Consider the following 20066-nt stretch of genomic DNA (forward strand, 5'->3'; position numbering starts at 1 on the left):
ACCAGCTTGAAGAATTTATGTCAAATGAATCGACTCCAGTATTTATTTCTTTGTAAAGCTTGGTACTTATTGTCAGTTTTTTGCTGAACCACTAAGTTACAGGGACATAAACACAGAAATACCGGTTGTTAAGCAGTGGCTGGGGACAAATACAGGCACATGCACACACGCACAGAGTTTCTGTTTTTCCAAATCCACTCACAAGACTTTAGTCGGACCGAAGCTATAGTAGAAGACACTTGCCCAAAGTGCCATGCAGTGGGACTGAACCTAGAACTATGTGGTTTCGAAGCAAACTTCTTACTACACACCACTCCTACACACACTTTGTAATACACAAGATCATTGTGCACTCACCTGTGATTGTTCTTGTCCCAGTTACTTTCATTTAAAATGTGTCCCATTATTATGAGACATCCTGTATAATTACAAGTGATATGTAAACGACTAATATCTCTTTTTTTTACTCTCTTTTACTTGTGTCAGTCATTTGACTGTGGCCATGCTGGAGCACCGCCTTTAGTCAAGCAAATCGACCCCAGTACTTATTCTTTGTAAGCCTAGTACTTATTCTATCGGTCTCTTTTGCAGAACCGCTAAGTTATGGGGATGTAAACACACCAGCATCGGTTGTCAAGAGATGTTGGGGGACAAACACAGACACACAAACGTGCACACACACACACATATATATATATACGACGGGCTTCTTTCAGTTTCCGTTTACTAAATCCACTCACAAGATTTTAGTCGAACCAAAGCTATAGTAAAAGACACTTGCCCAAGGTGCCATACAATGGGACTGAACCCGGAACCATGTGGTTGGTAAGCAAGTTACTTACCACACAGCTAATAAATTTTATTGCCTCTACTTTAACATCTCTATGAACACGGTCACTTATGACTCTGGAACATAGAAAATAATCAAAATTTCAGAACAACAAACCAACATAACAAACTAGAAAGGTATTGCTTTTCATTAATGGTTTATTTCAGTTTATATGAAATAATTAGAAATCAATTAAAGAATATTAGGTACCAGTTCTGATATCTAATTATAAATTTTAATAAATTTAATGTTATCGATTATACATTTAGGATTTCACTTGTTAGTTATTTAATTTCGTACACTTCAGCTTGTCGGCACTGTATTGTAAAAGATTTGGCATTCTGGTTTGTGTGATTGTGTATACATAGACATTCACATATTCCTGCTATTTTAGAAATTTTCTCAAGTGTTTCAGTCGTTCTGGAACGAAAAAAGCAAATCGAATTATAAACAATTAAAATGTTTATCTCACCAGCCAAATTACAATGGAAAATTCACCATAAACTCTTAATTTTATTTGACATTTTATCTCCTTTATATCTTGCATTCAACGATCATCATCCATTATGAAAAACTTTAAGATAACCTCTCTCCATCTATTTGTATATCTTTTTTTGATTATATAAGAAAAACAACTTCAACAGCACCAAAAAACGTGTAGCGACTCTTATGCAACCAGATGAAGTTATATTTGTCCATTGTTTATCATTGGTTTGGTGGGCCCATATCAGAATGGTCCTTCCCAACCATGCAATGATAGATTAGCCCTTTCGCTACTATATTTCTAATTAAAATACACATTTTTTATGTGTTTCAATTTAATTCTAATATAGTCGTGAATTTCTACTGGTTTCATACAACAATGATTTTTGGAACACAAATTAACAAGAGGTTCTTAAATGTATTGCATAATTTTTGTCTCAAAACGACTCGTAATTACTGGTAAATTCAACTAAATATAAAATTATTTCAATTTTGTTTAAACACCAAAGAAAATGAGTTACTAGCTAATATTCAAATGCGTGTACAACAAAATTTTAAAATCGATGAATTATGCACATTACTGAATTATCGTTTGAACTTAAATCCATATAAGACGGGTGTAGTAATAAAAGTAAAATTAGAATGAAATACTGGAATTTATGTTTGAAGATAACTAGAAAATGAAATACGGTTACCAGTAACTTAATAAAATAAACCTATAAACATACATAAATGCGCAGAAACTTATATAATAATGATTCATAATACAAAGTGATCAAAATTTGTCATTCACATTACAAGTAAATAAGAAATAAGAGGTAAATATTAAGAAAATTTTTATAAAATCAGATAGTATGTATATAAATCACACAATATTTCTATGATGGTAACTTGTAAAGTATCTCACTCTACGTAATGCAAGCTTGCAGATTGCACATTGGGAACTTGTTTCAAGGACCCGTCCACTGGGAACTTTTCTTTTTTTAATGAAGGCATTCAAGGCATTGCCTTTTGCGACTCTCAATTTTCTCTAATTTATGGAGGTCGGCTGAATTCAGAAGGATATCTCTCTGGTAGGCTTTAGGTTTTCTCATAACTATTTTTTGGAAGAAAAACCATGCTACATCTGTTCGGAACTGCAGATGATCGCATTGTTTCGAGCCCCTCCTGATTTGATGCTCATTTACTATAAACCAAACCAGGTACTGCCAACATCTATTACTCGGCTGATAGACCGGGTTATAGCTCATCATCTGATTCAGCTGATCTACACTACCCATATACTTGTTATAATTGAGGAGCACAAATGAGGTGCCATTTTCAGCTACATGTGGTTGCGCACAAATTGAAAGAAAATTGATTTGTCTCTTATGTCCGTTTGCAGTCGCTAGCAAGTTTCCTTTCTGCCGTTGAACTATTTCACCTCTTTTTGTTGCTTTTCTTTTAGTATCCAACAGCATCCCATTCTTACTACTGTAGCACTTGTATATGTTGCCACAGTTTCTAAAACTATCGCAAGTTTTTCCGAACTGAAAATCCAGCGAAAAACTATTCGGCCTTGGTTATGGTATAGGAGTGATAAATTCCGTACTACATCGCACCCTAGGCCATCCTGGCTTACATTATTGTTTCTTTTCCCCGTATTAAAATTGAATCAAACTTCGATCCCCCATTTTGTGGGATTTCCTAGCATATACTGTCGGGATTGCACTTTACCTTTGTATACCACCATATTCTCATCGATAGACAAGTATCTTGCTGGTTTTAAAAGTCTTTTTATAAGCGTTTTAAAAGTAGTCGATAAAGGGCCTTACTTTTAAATAAGGGATCGAGTTTGGTTCTGTATGTACTAGTGTACTGCTAGTGTCTCTTACATGTAGGTTTTGTGATAATTTAAAAAAATGTCTGTGTCACGATACTGGAAACCTATTGGTCCCCAAAATGTTCATTATTCTGAGTAGCAATCTTATTCCCATTATATTATTGATAGCAAACAAGAAAATTGTCGCAGTGCTGCTTGATAGTGGCGTCAGATGTGACATGCAGACCGTCATATAACTTGATAGACATTGCATTTTTATTCTTCTCTTCCGTTCTATAAATTCAGTGTGCACATGCGCATTGCGTATTCATACTTTTTCCGATTCGTACACTAAGCTGTTTACAGATCACAACCATCTCACGAACGCACGTTTGTGTGGAGCGCTTCGCGTTCCGATGTTTGTAAAAAAAAATCTCAAATTTCATTTAAGCGCGTCGGAGAACACAAACGGTTTTTTTTTATCACATTGTTTATATTCTGCATAGCGATCAGTTTCCGCAGTAATTGCTTCGAATAAACTAGAGGTTAAAAATATAGTATAATGGTTTTGTCTCCCTGAGAAAATCTGTGACTAGGTCCAGTCTCTTAAGAAAAATCAGTAAGAAAAACAGTTTTCAAACTTTTGTCCCAATCGGGTACAAATACATTTTCTTTGTCACTGTCTGAGTTATCGTCCGAATCACTACCACTTTTTGGAATAAAAATACCCGATTCATTCTCACACACAATGTAGTTTTTGTGTTCACTGAATATTCTGTTTAATTTTTCAGTATCTTCGGTCGAAAATCCGTCAAATTCTGATTCACTACGTATCAATTTTCCGTCAGTATTATAAATTTTCAAAACAGCGGTGTGGAAAAATCTCAAAAAATTCAGAGGTCAGATATCTGTTTCTTTATTACCCACAAGGGGCTAAACACAGAGGGGACAAACAAGGACAGACAAAGGGATTAAGTCGATTACATCGACCCCAGTGCGTAACTGGTACTTAATTTATCGACCCCGAAAGGATGAAAGGCAAAGTCGACCTCGGCGGAATTTGAACTCAGAACGCAACGACAGACGCAATACCGCTAAGCATTTCGCCCGGTGTGCTAACGTTTCTGCCAGCTCGCCGCCTTTAGAGGTCAGATATCATGCCAAATAATGTGGGACACTGTAACTCAATTGTTAACGCAGTGAAATCACGTTTTTTCACGAATGTACTTACCAGATTTACGCTGAAATTCCCATTTAAATAGGACTAGGTTATTTTGGCCGTTTTCAGCAGCTTTAACGGAATCAGTCGTGTTTCGCTTCAGATCGGCTGTAACAAGACACCTTTCAGCTGAACAAGATATCGATTTCTCGTATCTCGATTGCACCAATTTCTCTACTATGTGTGCACGTTTCTTTTTATTCTATTTCAGCAACATTTTCTGGTAACAAAAGACTCAAAAGAAAGTGTCTAGACTCTAGTGCAGACTCAAAAGAATGTAGTGATGAGATGTTCAATTTTTGGTTGTTTAGCCTTAAATAGTCCCTTTTTGGATCCAGCAAGGCTTTTTCTGTGAGTGGGAACACGATCATTCCTGTGCGTACCGATTGGATGCTTTAAGTCACTCAATCTAACCTTTTCTCACCATGGCCAAAATTTGGTCTGTTTTAGCCAACAGGTAGCTATAAATAAGAATGGTCTTTTGAGTTTAGTCAGTGAGGAGAGAATTGTAGCAGGATTCCTTGATGCTAATGCTTTGTGTTTTTCGAACATTTACCTTCAAGAAGCACTTTGAAATTGTATTTTAATTGATAGATATATTCATGTAATATCGGTTTGCCGTTTTTCCTTTAAGCGTCGGAATAAATGTTGCAGTCAACATTAACTTGTCTTCATATTTCTTGATGTTCTCTATCCTGACTCTTATTAAATCCGAAGATATAATATTACCAGGGCTTTAATCACACTGCATCATATATCACATCGCTAAAAGAACATCATTCCAAAAACATGCATAATACTACTTCTACAATACGTTCAACTCAGACCAGTTTTTATCAACGTTATGTTTCAAGAAATTTTTTACATTCCTCTGTATGGGTTACCGTATTATTAAATCTTGTACTCATACAATTATTTTATAAGTAAATGTTCTGCTTAATCACAATAACCACCAGAATAATACACTAGTAGAGGTCTGTTCTTCTAGTTGTAGGTAGAAAATAAAAGAGAACTGTTAATATTTATAAATTACTGTTGCTGTCTCCCGCAAATGCAATAAGATGGCAATACCAGAGCCTCCAACCGCAAAACGAGGACATTACAATTTCTCACCATAGCAACACTATGGCTAATGCCATGTATATTAGTTTTAATGAAGTGCTCGCCATTATAATCTCTGATAATCTCATGTGTTGATTCCATATATTTCTCGCAATCAATACTGTTTCACAGTTGCAGAGTAATTATTTACACTATCTATATACTGAAAATACTGTGTAGGAGTTGAGAGAGATATGGCAAATATTTTTTTATCAGGTTCAGCTGCAATGTAGAGATACTATTGTTGGCTTAGTCCCAGATGATCTCGGATCGAGCAGTAGTCCCAGATGATCTCTGATCGAGCAGACCTATGATAGAAAGCATTCTAAGCATGGCCATCCCGTTTTTGTAAATCAGGGACAATGTTATACAATGTATGTCCTTTCTGTTTTAAGACGGCTGAATGTATCACTTGAAGGAAATTTGACTGATTATTTTAAGCATGGGTAGATCTGTGATGAATGCCGACCAGATGTGATCATCCACCCCTTCGTATATCGAACACTACATTCTTTAATGCATCCTGTACAATGGCGGTATGAGTCTGATTTGAGAGAGCTATTACACACACACATACGCATGTATCGAATTTGTATTTTACCCATTCCTTAATCATATATTACAGAGAGTGTCAAATTTTGTAGACTGAATCCTTCTTTTATTATAATACGTGAATTACAATATATGATGTTTAAAATATATGCACCGTTATAAATGTTTTGTATGTTTGTTCTTTCTATTATGAAATCCTGCAAGAAATATCAATATTATCTTTCTACACAGAAGCATGAAAAGTAAATTTCCTGTGAAATAAATTTTATCTTGAAATTATCTCCCCTTTCTTTGGAGATTTGTTAACAATTGTTGCTAGGTTTATGTTTTCCTTTTTCTCTACTTCTGTTATCCAGGATACATGTATTTCTCTGAAAGGCTTACACACACACACACACCATGTGTTTTCTAAATACCCTTAGGAATAATTTATTTATTTTTACTTACGATTTCTCATGCATTGCGCACAAACTGAAATAATAGCAAAAAAGAATTATTGTTGAAATTTGCAAGAGTAATTATTTCAAATACATAAACATACGCGTTATCTGTCAGTAATATTATTCTGCTTCTGAAGATAAGTGTTCGAGAGTTACGCTGTCAATGACCGTAACTGAGGAGAAGATAATCGATATATTTAACAGAATGAAACAAATCCAAGTATTACGCTTGAGAAAAAAGACAAACTATTGAACGAAATCATTAGCAGCTTGAAATGATGTTCAAACCGACCAGTTTTGCCGTCCTTACAGCTCATTGGGTTTCGTTCTTTATCTTCCTTCCACCTACTGAATGTGGAGAGCGACTTATTAAAATAAACCATATTGTGTCAAGCGCGTCTTACTTACATGAAAGCATGGTCTAACTATAAGCCTTGGTTTTACTTGAGACTAAAATATATATGCGTATGACAACTAAACATATGTATATGACAACTAAAATATGTATGTATAAGGCTACTAAATGGATTACTGACAGAATTAGTCCAAACAGATGCACCCTCATATAACGAGTGAATATACTATAGTTATATATCTTTAGCGAAAATATTTGGCAGAGTCCCGAACACCAACTCATTGACTCGGAATTGAACCTGAATTATTGTGTTCGGACATAAAAAGAACTGAACAATAAACACGATGCCGTCGAAGATTGATGGCGTCAGAAAGTCTCTGATAAAACACACTGGGAACTGTTTTTTTCTTCTTTTATCAGTAGTTGACCAGCAAAAAATTACAATCGACTCATTCGGTTCCAGTTTTGATAAACGACATATTGAAATTACATTAACAATTTTGTTTTTGGTGCATTTTCATTGGCAAACATTAGTTATAACATTAGTTATATAGATGATACGCCATCTAGCTAGTCAGTGATCGCTGACCAGCCAAGACCAATGGCCGCACGACTTATTCCATTCGACTTCGGCTACGAATGCAACGATGACGACGACCACGACAGTTTCAGGTCATTGAACGATGGCTACTATCATTACTGACCAAAGTCTCTTCTTTGTCCTTATTTGGGACTTTTATCATGTAACCAATTAAAATAGCCTACTGTCATATATCTAATCTAAGTAGATATGCCTACATAATCAGTCCAAACAGATATACTTGTATTAGGCATCGTCACGACACGTGGCCTAGTAGTTTGGATATTGCTCTCGCGATTGCAAGATTGTGGATTCGATTCTCGGATCGGGCAGTGCGATGTGTTCTTGAACAAAACTCATTTCATATTACTCTGCGATCACTACGACATGTGAACAGGCAACGTCGACTTGATAAGAGGGAGAGAGCTAATATGCTGCACAAACGTTTGATCACTATAAACGAATCATCAGTGCAGATTGTTCTGCAAAAAAATGCATAACCGTCTCTCTCAGATTCGAGAGACTACCATAAGACATCATTATATTTGGTTATATGAAGTATAACTATATAACAGTATGAATAGATATGCGGTAGCGCATGGCTTAGTAGTTAGAGTGTTTCACCCACGATCGTAATATTATGGTTTCGATTCCTAAACCAGTTGATGCGTTGTGTTCTTGAAAAAACAGTTTTCATTTCACGTTGCTCCAGCCCACGCAGCCGGTAAAAATGAGTAATTGTGGGACGTACTGCCGTTCCGTCCAGTAAGTCGGATGGAATTTAAACGTCACTGAAGCCGAAAGACTGGCCTTATGAGACTATGGCTCTAGAAGGACTTTTGGCCCTTTTTATTTTATTTTATTTTATTTTTTGTGTGATAAATAGATATACTTACATAAACAAAATACAATTTTATAATCAATCTAAATCGATATACGAAAACTAAAGGATAAAGATCCTTTCCGAATCATACATACTCATAGTGCCGGTTTCTCGGTTTCCGTGGCGCATATATTCCCCCTGGATAGGATGCTGCTCCCTCGCAGGATTACTTATTTTTACCACCTGACTGAACTAGAGGAACATGAGGTAAGTCTTTTGCTGAAGAATACAACACATCGCCCAGCCGAAAAATCGAAACTACAATCTTACGATCATGAGCCCAACACTTCTAACCACTAAGTTACACTCCTCAAGTCAATAAAGAACAGTTGTATAACAGTGTATATGTATGTATATCAGGCTAGGTATAATGTACAGTCATATGATCAGTATAAAAAGATGAACATAAAATAAGGGAAGTGAATAAAGTATAGATATATAATCGTATAGGTAGAGGTACTTACGTTTTTCTTTTTCCATGCATTCTTCATCTTCACATTCCGCTATAAAAAAAGTGAGGGCAGAAACATTAAAAAACCACGTATGCTTAAATAAACAGGCGATTTACTTTACTGTAATCGAATTCGATATCCCTTGATTCTTGGGTTCAAATACCACCCAGGTCGAATAAGGTATTCGATAATATATATTAAAAGTGCTATATCCCGTGAAATCGCAAGGACAGTGAAATCGCCAAGATAGAGGACTAATGTTCAAATCCCTATAGTGACAATGATGACTTTCATAATTAAGGTCGGAATAAAATAAATTAGATCGTAAAGAGATAACCAGATTACTTTAACTATTAAAATTATAAAGTTAATCAGTTTAGGAATGATTTAGAGGCGGTACTTAAATCTGATTCCAGTAGTATTAGAACAGGTTGATGTAAGATATATTTGATACAGTTTCCCTTAAGTGAAAGGTACCACAGATTATTATTACTAACTATATAATGTATAATACATCGTATAAAATAAAGTGTCTTGCCCAGAGATACCACAAACACAAGACGCTTGCAATGCTAGTCTTTATCTCTTTTATCAAGGTTTCCTTTCTGACAGCATCATCGTGATGCACACAGATAGAACTCTTTTTCACCCCTATTCTGTCAACTTTGTTGTCCATAAAGTTTAGTTTTGCTACCTACAACCTATCAAAATCCTAACTGCTATCTACCTAAAATGCTGTTTTTTTTATGCTAACTATACCATCCTTCACTTGTCCCTAATACTCCCCGACCATGCATTATCCTCGTGCAAAATAGAAACTTCACGCTAAAGCTGCTCTGATTCCATAAATAGCGACCTCAAACATCTTCCAACAGAATCATACTAATTTTGATTCCTTCAATAACACAGGCATACAAAGAGTGCTATACATGAGCATTACACATCTAGATCCTTCAAGGTCACTACTAGAACATTCAAGGTCACTATCATTGAAGACATCTGGTTATTGTACACAAGCATAGCATATTGTACATCAACATAGCAACGACTGCATCACAAAGACAGACTGCTTTAGGGCCAGGAAATACTTCGATCCCAACATCTACCAACCCTGTATAAAGCTCGCAAAGAAGTTCTACTACAACATCGACGGTGTTGCTACTACACGTTTATCCATCCATCCATCCATCCATCCATCCATCGGTCCGCTCGTCCGTACGTGCATATATACTTGTCGCATCCACAAAAAAGTCACCCAACTAATTGACATGAACTGGTCGACAGCGCTTAAATATCAAATCAATAGATATAATCTCTTTTCTTTGTTTTTTCTACTGTTACCACAATTGTCTCTGCACTTCTGATCTAGTTATGGTACTCTTGATTCATTACTTTCTCCTCCTCTTGTTAACCATATTATGCCCCACCAGCCACCTTCTCGGGGCTTCGCATTAACCACTACTCATGGACCTTTCTCTGTGATATAGATCAGATCTCTAAAACTCCATCTTTGTCTTTGTTATTTTTTGTACTTATAGCGTGAAGATGAATATATACACCCTCGATCTTACGAGGTTTGGATGTCTTGAGAAAACAATGCGTATAGCTTCTTCCAATGCGTGCTGCTCGGGACAGTCCTTGAGTTTGCCGAGCAACCTCGGGCCCTCAAACCTATACAGCAGATTAAAAAGAACCGCCCCTATAAAAGTGTGGACCTCCCCCTCGTCCCCTACCCTAGCTACGCTACTAGTTTCTTCCAGAGATACTACGGATATTAAGGATTTCTATACCTCATCCATGCTCAAGTCATGAACTGTGTTAAGAAGATTCGTTCTGGATTCTCGTTCTGGATTCTTTTGCTTGAGCTATTACTATATTTTATCGACTCCAGAAATAATGAAAAACCAAAGTTTAACTCGGCAGGATTCGAGCTTAGAACGCAAAAAGCTGAAACAATTACCACAAGATACTTTGGCTTATGCTTCAATCACTCTGCTAATCCACCATACACACTAACCGCTAACCAGTAAACAGATATGAGCAATTTGTGGCGACGGATGTGGTGTCTTGCGCATTTACTAACATCCCATTAAGTTTTAAGTTCGAATCACTCCGAGATCAACTTTGCTTTTTTACTCAATAAAATAAGTACAAGTTATGTACAAAGATCGATATGATCGAGACTACACTTATTTCTTTTAATTCGAGACATTATAGTATGTTAAAAATTTAATAAACAAATATTAATTCTGTAATTAAAAAAGAAAAGAAAGAAAGTAGAAAACAAAATTAAATCAACTGAATTACTTTCTCGAGTTAAGTCACACGAATCAGCACAAGAATCTGCAAATAGAAATAAAACGAGAATTAAAACAAGAGAGAGAGAGGGAGAGAGAGAGAGAGAGAGAGAGGGGGAGAGAGAGAGAGAGTGGGAAGGAGGGAACGAAACTCGACTAAAATATTATATCCAGATAAACAACAAACAAAAACGGAAAAAGGGCAAAACAAAGCTGAATTCTTTAGGAATTTTGAGCTGGAAAGCAAAAAAATTGTCTACCACACGACTGTATTTGAGAAAATGATAGTTTATTCTTGTGGATAAAGCTTATTGATAGAAGAGAATTTCCTTCCTTTTCTTGTTTCGTTGAAGAAAAAGTAAAAAAGTAAATTTACTTCATGAGTCACATAGACTCATAGAACCGGTTTCTCGGTTTCCATGGCGTACATATTTCCCACCTGGATGGGACGCCGGTCCGTCGCAGAGTTATTCATTTTTGCCAATTGAGTGGATTGAAGCAACGTGAAATGAAGTGTTTTGCACAAGAATACATAGTGTCGTCCTGTCCAGGAATCGAAACCACGATCTTACGATCATCAGAATTAGAGAAAAACTTATGTAAATTACTGGTTAGAAACGGAGTGTTTGTGAACCCACTTCGTTTTTCTCTTGATATATATGTATAAAGGAAGGAGACCAATAAATAAAATTGTCCTTATCCTCAATAGTGGCGAAGATGCAGCCATGGAACAGCTGCATGTTAAATCAAATGGTATCTCTCATTCCTCTTGTCATGCTCTAACGACTCCTTGGCATCTAAGGAGACCTCCTAATGCCGAGGATCAACCGATTCTCATGGATTTTGCTGAATATGAACTTCTCCTCTCCTAATCACGTAGAACTCGTATCTAATGTTCTTGTACACCATGCATTTGATAATGGATCCCACCTCCTTCGATGCAGCGTTGCTCTTATCTATTTGTGGAAGATGTTCTGCAGCTGGTAGACGATGTCAGTCGTCCAGCGACGAGAACCCCCGAGAATGTTTAATGTTTCTTTTCTCTTGAGCACGGATGACACGTCCTCGCCAGAGGCCTCGCGGTCATTCTTGATCCTGAATGCAAAGGATCAAGCTACGATCCCTAAATTGCTGTGATGGATTGCTTGATCCATAAACATGGGAAGCTTTTTCACTTTCAATGCCGAATTCGGACCTGCCGCATTGATACTGTCAATACATCTAAAAAAAAAAATAAAAGAAGCTAAATTTATGCTCAAGCTGCGTAACATTACGTAAAGATTTGTTAATAGTATTCATTCGTAAAACTGAAAGGAAAACGTTATACTCGAAGGTCACCGTTATATCGCTAATAAAATTAATGTTATTTGCTTATTTTATTACTTTCGGCCATATAAGTTTTCGGAAGTTATTTATTTAGAAGATGTGACAGTTAGAAAGGAGTGAGTTCTGCATTAGGAGTCACTTGATATTCCTTTTCAGCTGAGTAACTTGAAATGATGTGCCCTGATAAAGGATACAACGCACCGCTCGGTCTAGAAATCAAACCTAACCTACGATCTTATGATCGTGAACACAACACCATAACCACGAGATCATGTACCTTCACTATGAGAACCATAGTTACTGAGTAATCAACGAGTGGTGTGTGATCTTGCAGTGCTGACTTCAAAAACCGTATTGAAGTAGGTTGGGTAATAGGAAACTTTCAATGAATTTTCTTCTACGTATTACAAAGTATTTCAAATATTGGTTTTAAATTTTGATACAAAGCCAGTAATTTCAAGTGAGAAGGTAAACTGATTATATCGACCTCAGTGCTCAACGGGTAGTTATTTTAACAACCCCGAAAAGATGAAAGGCAAAGTGAAACCCGATAGCATTTGAACTCAAAGCGTAAAGTCAGAAGAAACGCCGCTAAGCATTTTGTCTGGTGCAATGACGAGTTTGACAACTCGCCGATTTAAGTATTCCAAATAATGATTTCATACTTTGGCATAAGACCAGTAATTTAGGAAGAACGGTTGAGTCGATTACATGAACCCAATGCTAAACAGTACTTATTTTATTAACACTGAAAGGATGAAAGGTAAAGTCGACCCATGCGGTATTTGAACTCAAAGCATAAAGTCAGAAGAAATGCCAATAAGCATTTTGTGCGGGGCGGTAGTGAACGATTCTGCCAGCTCGTGGGAATTCTACTAATCGGAGAAATTACGAGCCAGAAACTGGGGCCTGTGCAATCGTAGAAATTCTCCGACATCCACTTCTGACTCTTCTCGTAGATAGGGCAAATACCCGAATCGTGTTACCACGCATATAGCTTTTCAGCAGCAAACTTCTCCAACCAGGATTTGGCCAGTCTTCAGCAGCTTTACATCACCGTCTTAATTGAGTGTAAGGCATTGCTAAAATACGTGGCGACATGACGTCACCTTCACTGGATACACACTAAAAAAACCCATCCCAGTTTCAATTTTCATGATGTCCATGTCACGTCTTACAGCCTTTACAGTGTTCACAGAACATTGAGAATCAGTCACAATGTCGGCATTTTGATAGCCAGAGCAAATGATCATAGTACAGGTAATTCGTTTCCAATATCCAAATGGCTTCCAGTCTGCCATGTCAGCTAACTGTCTACTATAAACTTTAATCTTTATTCTCTTCAACGCCGTTGACTGATCAGCAAACATGAAATTGTTCATGAAAAAGGAGACAAAATATCGTCAAAATTTGTCCGAACACCCTGCTATATATATATATATATATATATATATATATATATATATATATATACATACAACCACACGCATCTGTGGACACATATACAGTGAACGAATAAATTAAAGAAAGTAGACCTGAACGCATTGCTTGAAGGTCCATGGATAACTGTTTCGCTCAGCACCGCAAAACGTAAAGTTTCGTGGTTGTAGAACATATTCACATCTTTATCTGATCATGTAGTTGTGTTAACACATACATACATACATACATACATACATACATACATACATACACACATACATACATACATACATACATACATACATACATACATACATACATACATACATAGTGAAAAAGAGAACACCTATGCTGAGAAATCTGCAGTTACTCTATCCAGATTACAAATTCAGGTTTATATCTGTAATTATTGGGGCCCTGGGATAGGTAACATACTGCCTAAACACCAATCTTGAGAAATTAAGCTTCTTAAAACCAGAAAGGAGAAAGCTAATTCGAAGACTAAAGATCGATTCCATCACTGGAACTGTAAAAATCTGTAAAACATTCCTGAAGTTTATCATTATATATATATGAGCATGTCTAGATATGTAAATATATGCATGAGAATACATACATAAAACAAACATACAAATCTGTACATACATACATACATACATACATACATACATACATACATACATACATACATACATACATACATACAGACAGACAGACCCTCCCTGTTGTTGATGTAGAAATTTCAGTGAAGGAACCTTGGATCTAGATTAGAAACCGGTTCTTTCTCTACTGACAAGAAATCTTGAAATAAACTGAATAATGACATACGTACATACATACATACATACATACATACATATATATATATATACGTTGTGCATACATACATACACACATGCATACAACATACATACATACATACATACATACATACATACATACATACATATATATGTACGTTGTGCATACATACATACATACATACATACATACATACATACATACATATATGCATACACACAGACAGACAGACAGGCAGACATACATACGTATAAATGTGTATGACTAGGAGTAGAATATGCAATATTTGTAAGAGGAAAAGCCTACCAGAAACCTCCAGGATAAAATTCAACAGCATTGCGTTTTTGTAAGCATTTTCTGCAATAGAAAAATAATAGAAACATGTTATTGTTATTAAGAGGAATGTTGTAACTGTTCCATAGTTTATAATAATAGAAACACTGTAAAGGTAATACCAGCGGTGTAGCATTGCTGATGTAAATAACACCGAATTCACATTACTGATGTAGCGTTACTGATGTAATACTACTGACGTAACACGACCGAAATAACATTAATGATGTAAATAAAAACCAACTATATAACACAACTGTAAAATTATGCATGCAACAATGCTGATGTAACACTATTGATCTAACAGCACTGATGTAATTCCACTGATGTATCATTCAGCGGGTCGCATGTTGCCAATGACTGGTGTATATCGATGGTCCTATATCAATGATATTACATCGATGACGTAACATTGATGACGTTAGATTGAGAGTATTTCATCGACAGTGTTATATCAAAAGTTTCAAGGTCAGTGATATTGTGTCGATGGTGTTACACATCAGTGATGTTCCATCAATAATGTTACACCAAGAGTGTTACATAAATAATGTTCTGTTAGTGATATTACATTAACAGTGTTGCGTTACATTAAGGATATAGCGTCAATACTGTTACCACATTTATCTTATATCAGTTGTATTCTGTGAATGATATTCCATCAAGGAGTTACATCAATTGTGTTACTTCAATCCTGTTCCATAAATGGCGGTCTATTAATGGTGTCATGTATAACAATGACACTACATATTTGCTATTATATCGGCTGCATTCCATCAACAGGGTTACCACGGTTGTGTTACATTAGTTATGTTCCTCGGTAGAGTTAAATCAATGTTGTTAGGCCTTAAGTACCACATTTGTGGTGTTACATCAATAGTGTTGCATCACTGGTGTTACATCGGTGATGTTAGGTAAGTTGTATTACATCGGTTGTGCTACATATATAGTGCTACATCAGGTGTTTATACCAGTAATATATCACTGCTGCAATAAATAACACGAGGGATGTAACAATAATGTAACACCTGATGTAACACTACTGACACCATTGTTGTAGCTCTATCAACGTAACCCTACTAATATAACATCACTGATGTGACAGTATCGTTGTGACACCGAAGATGCAACACCACTTATCTAATACCACTGATGCAATACTACGGATGTTACACCATCGATGTAACATCACCGATGTATCATCAATGATGTAACAGTAATAACGTAAAACCACTGAAGTGACAATGCCGGTGTAATATTACTGGTATAAACACCTGATGTAACACTACATATGTAACACTACCGATGTAATTCAACTTACCTAACATCACCGATGTAACACCAGTGATGCAACACTATTGATGTAACACCACAGATTTAACTCTACCGAGGAACATAACTAATGTAACACAACCGTGGTAACCCTGTTGATGGAACGCAGCCGATATAATAGCAAATATGTAGCGTCATTGTTATACATGACACCATTAATAGACCGCCATTTATGGAACAGGATTGAAGTAACACAATTGATGTAACTCCTTGATGGAATATCATTCACAGAATACAACTGATATAAGATAATTGTGGTAACAGTATTGACGCTATATCTTTAATGTAACGCAACACTGTTAATGTAATATCACTAACAGAACATTATTTATGTAACACTCTTGGTGTAACATTATTGATGGAACACCACTGATGTGTAACACCATCGACACAATATCACTGACCTTGAAACTTTTGATATAACACTGTCGATGAAATACTCTCAATCTAACGTCATCAATGTTACGTCATCGATGTAATATCATTGATATAGGACCATCGATATACGCCAGTCATTGGAAACATGCGACCCGCTGAATTTTCTGAATGGTACGCCTAACAAAAAGTTACTTTGAATTAATTTAGTAGTGTGATCTGCCTAATAATGAGTCATGTTTCATGCGGACCGCCTAATAATGAAGTATGTCTTATGATACCCGCTTTTCGGAAAAGTCTATCTGTGCCTGATAGACATCATTGAGGTTTAATGCTATTGATAGAATACTGCCGATAAAAAAACTATTGATGTAACACCATTGGTTAAAAAAACCCCACCAATGGTGCACTTTAGATGGTGCACTTTTGAAGAAATACTCGTTGACTCGAATCCTGTATAATTATGAAAAACATGTTCTCCATTAAACTTGTACTACTTCTTTCATTTTAGTTATATAAACAAAGAAAATGCATAAAAAACTCACCGTCTTTGTCACTTATGGATTCACTTTCTAATTTAGCATACCATATATGAAAAGAAACATCATGAACAAAATTAGTATTCTTTGGACAATACAGTAGTAATGAATTCAAACTTTAAGGCCTGATATTTAGACTTATGTAAGGGCATTCGATGCCAGAATTTTGTTTGACGCTCAAATAATTTCTAGCACAGGTACAATGGCTAAATATAACGACAGAGAAGGAACAGTCAACTAAATCGACAAGGAAAGTTATAAGATAATCTTTTCTCTAAAGGCACAAGGACCGAAATTTTGGGGGAGAGAGCCAGTCGATTAGATCGACCCCAGTTCACAACTGGTACTTAATTTATCGACCCCGAAAGGATAAAAGGCAAAGTCGAGTTCAGCGGAATTTGAACTCAGAACGTCAAGACAGACGAAATACCGCTAAGCATTTCGCCCGATGTCTAACGTTTGTGTCAGTTCGTCACTTGAGTCCATTAATAAAAATTCTTTTCTTTTCTACTCTAGGCCCGAATGTTTTTGGAGGGAGGGGGCCAGTCGATTAGAGCGATTCCAGTACGCAACTGGTACTTAATTTATCGATCCCGAAAGGACGAAAGGCAAAATTGGCCTCGGCGGAATTTGAATTCAGAACGTTTCACCCGGCGTGCTAACATTTCTGTCAGCACGCTGCCTTAGGAAAAGTTAGATAATGTATCCTAGTAAGGGCGATAGATTGGCCCAATCTTTAGAATGTCGGTTAATTTGCTTTCTGGTATTTTCTGACTATTTACGTTCTGAGTTCAAACTTTGTCAAGGTCAGCTTCACTTTTCATTCTTCCGAATTCGAAAAAAATTAATTATTGGTCTTGATCCTGGACATGACTAGTATATATTTTCCTTGTCCAATATAAGACGTTTTGTTTGAAACTGTTTTGCATATTTATTATCCAAATAACTCTCTACATATTACACTAAAATTAAATCAATTTTAAAAAAAAATTTGTCGTTAATTAAGTAATTCCACTTTTTACATCCACTAGTTTGCTAGTCGACAAGTGAAAACATGAGCAATCAACAAAGATAACAGACTGTATAAAAGACTTTAAGTTTTAGGAGATATTGATAACTAGCAGAACGGAGTAGATCCTTAAATTTCAAAACCAGGGAAGGGACTGCATTAGCCGGTACTACCATATAAGACATCATTATTTTATGTCGCATATACTGCAGAAATAGTCAGTAGTAACCGTTAGAATATTGACAAAAGGCTACATATTTTGGTACATGGCTAGTAGTTTAGAGGGGAAGGGAGAAAGTCAATTTCATCGATCTCAATACTTATTTTATCGATCCTGAAAGAATGAAAGGCAAAGTCAGTATCGGTGGAAATTGAACTTAGAACGTAAAGACGGACGAAATGCCGGCAAGTATTTTCTCTGGCGTACTAACGGTTCTGTCAGCTCGTTACCTAAATATTGATTAAAATTATCCTTTCTATTATAGGTATATTTCCTGAAACTTTCAAGGAAGAGGCTACTTCCAGCACTCAACTGCGTCATAACTTTTGCCTATTTTTAAAAATCAATATTAGTTCTTGCCTCTAACAGCGAGCTGGCGGAATCGTTAGCACCGCGGACGAAATATTCAGGTAATCTCGATTACGTTCTGACTTCATATTTCACCGAGGTCGACTTGACTTTTAAGGCGGGGAACTAGCAGAATCGTTAGCACACCGGGAAAAATGCTTAGCGGCATTTCATCCGTCTCTATGTTATGAGTTCAAATTCCACCGAGGTGGATTGATAAAATATGTACCAGTTGAGCACTGGAGTCGATGCAATCGACTTACCCATTCCCCGAATTTGCTGTCCTTGTGCCAAAATTTGAAACCAATATCAGTTCTTGCTTTAAACCGGTGAGCTGGCAGAATCGTTAGCACTCCAGGCCAAATACTTAGCGGCATTTTGTCCGTCTTTACGTTCTGAGTTTATATTCTACTGAGGTCGACTTTGTCTTTCATTACTAGCCGTGTGCCAAAATTTAAAACCAATATTAGTTCTTTCCTTACAAAGACAATAACATTGCATATTAACTGGAAGAAGCAATGCAAAACTGAAATTATAGACATGCCCTAGAGGTTTTGAAAGTCTAACTTAAATAAATCGGTTAATACCGAAAATAAATTTGCTTTGCGATTACATGGGTCAGTAGTTTGATGCCCCAGTTTGGGCATCTCCTACTATTGACTTAGGTCTGTTAATGCCTTGATCTCTCAAATCTGTCGTATTCTACACTAAATAATTCGCATGATCCATTCTTTTCACAATTCGTATTGGTCTCTAGTTTATTCTGCACACACACACACACACACACACACACACACACCACACACACACACACACACACGCACATACTAACACATACACACACACACACGCACAAAGACACACGTATGTATATTTGTTTCATTAAATACTCGACTACGTCCAAGTTTTAGGAATTCTGCTGTTTCAAACTAATTATAAAAAGCTAATAAAGATTACATGAAAAATATAAACTTAAGAAAGAGATAATGAGGAAATAATTATCTCCCTTGTTATAACTATCCACTAGGGGACATCACTAAATGCAGGCATGACAAAATTGTTAAGAAGTTTGTTTCACCATCATAGGGCGTGAGTTCAAGAAAACTGCGTGACACTACGGGCAAAGCTTTTCTACTTTAATTTCAGTTCGACCCAAACCTTGTGAATGAGTGGATAGTCAGGGACTGGTTACCTATCAGATGTTGGCATTGTACATGTAATTCAAAGGTTCACCCTTATTGCACACTGCCACGCTGATACCTCTTAAGAATTGCGTTGATATTAGAAGTATGTGTGGAATACACTGCTCCTCTCCCACTAAGTTCAATAGATAGGCAGTTGAGTTAACCAAACAATGCAATACTCCTCAACG

The 20066-nt window shown here is 36.4% G+C and overlaps 1 long non-coding RNA gene across 1 annotated transcript; it reads right to left on the reverse strand.

The window, feature by feature from the left end:
* Positions 1 to 1068: 1068 nt before the first annotated feature.
* Positions 1069 to 14899, reverse strand: LOC118762940. Its single transcript, XR_004998693.1, has 5 exons — positions 14848 to 14899; positions 11003 to 11038; positions 8708 to 8746; positions 6433 to 6456; positions 1069 to 1249 (listed from the first exon to the last, which is right to left on the reverse strand). It is a non-coding gene; the product is annotated as an uncharacterized LOC118762940 (long non-coding RNA).
* Between the last annotated feature and the right edge of the window lie 5167 nt (positions 14900 to 20066).

The sequence above is a fragment of the Octopus sinensis genome, linkage group LG4 (assembly GCF_006345805.1).
Source record: "Octopus sinensis linkage group LG4, ASM634580v1, whole genome shotgun sequence".
Classification (NCBI taxonomy): Eukaryota; Metazoa; Mollusca; class Cephalopoda; order Octopoda; family Octopodidae; genus Octopus; species Octopus sinensis.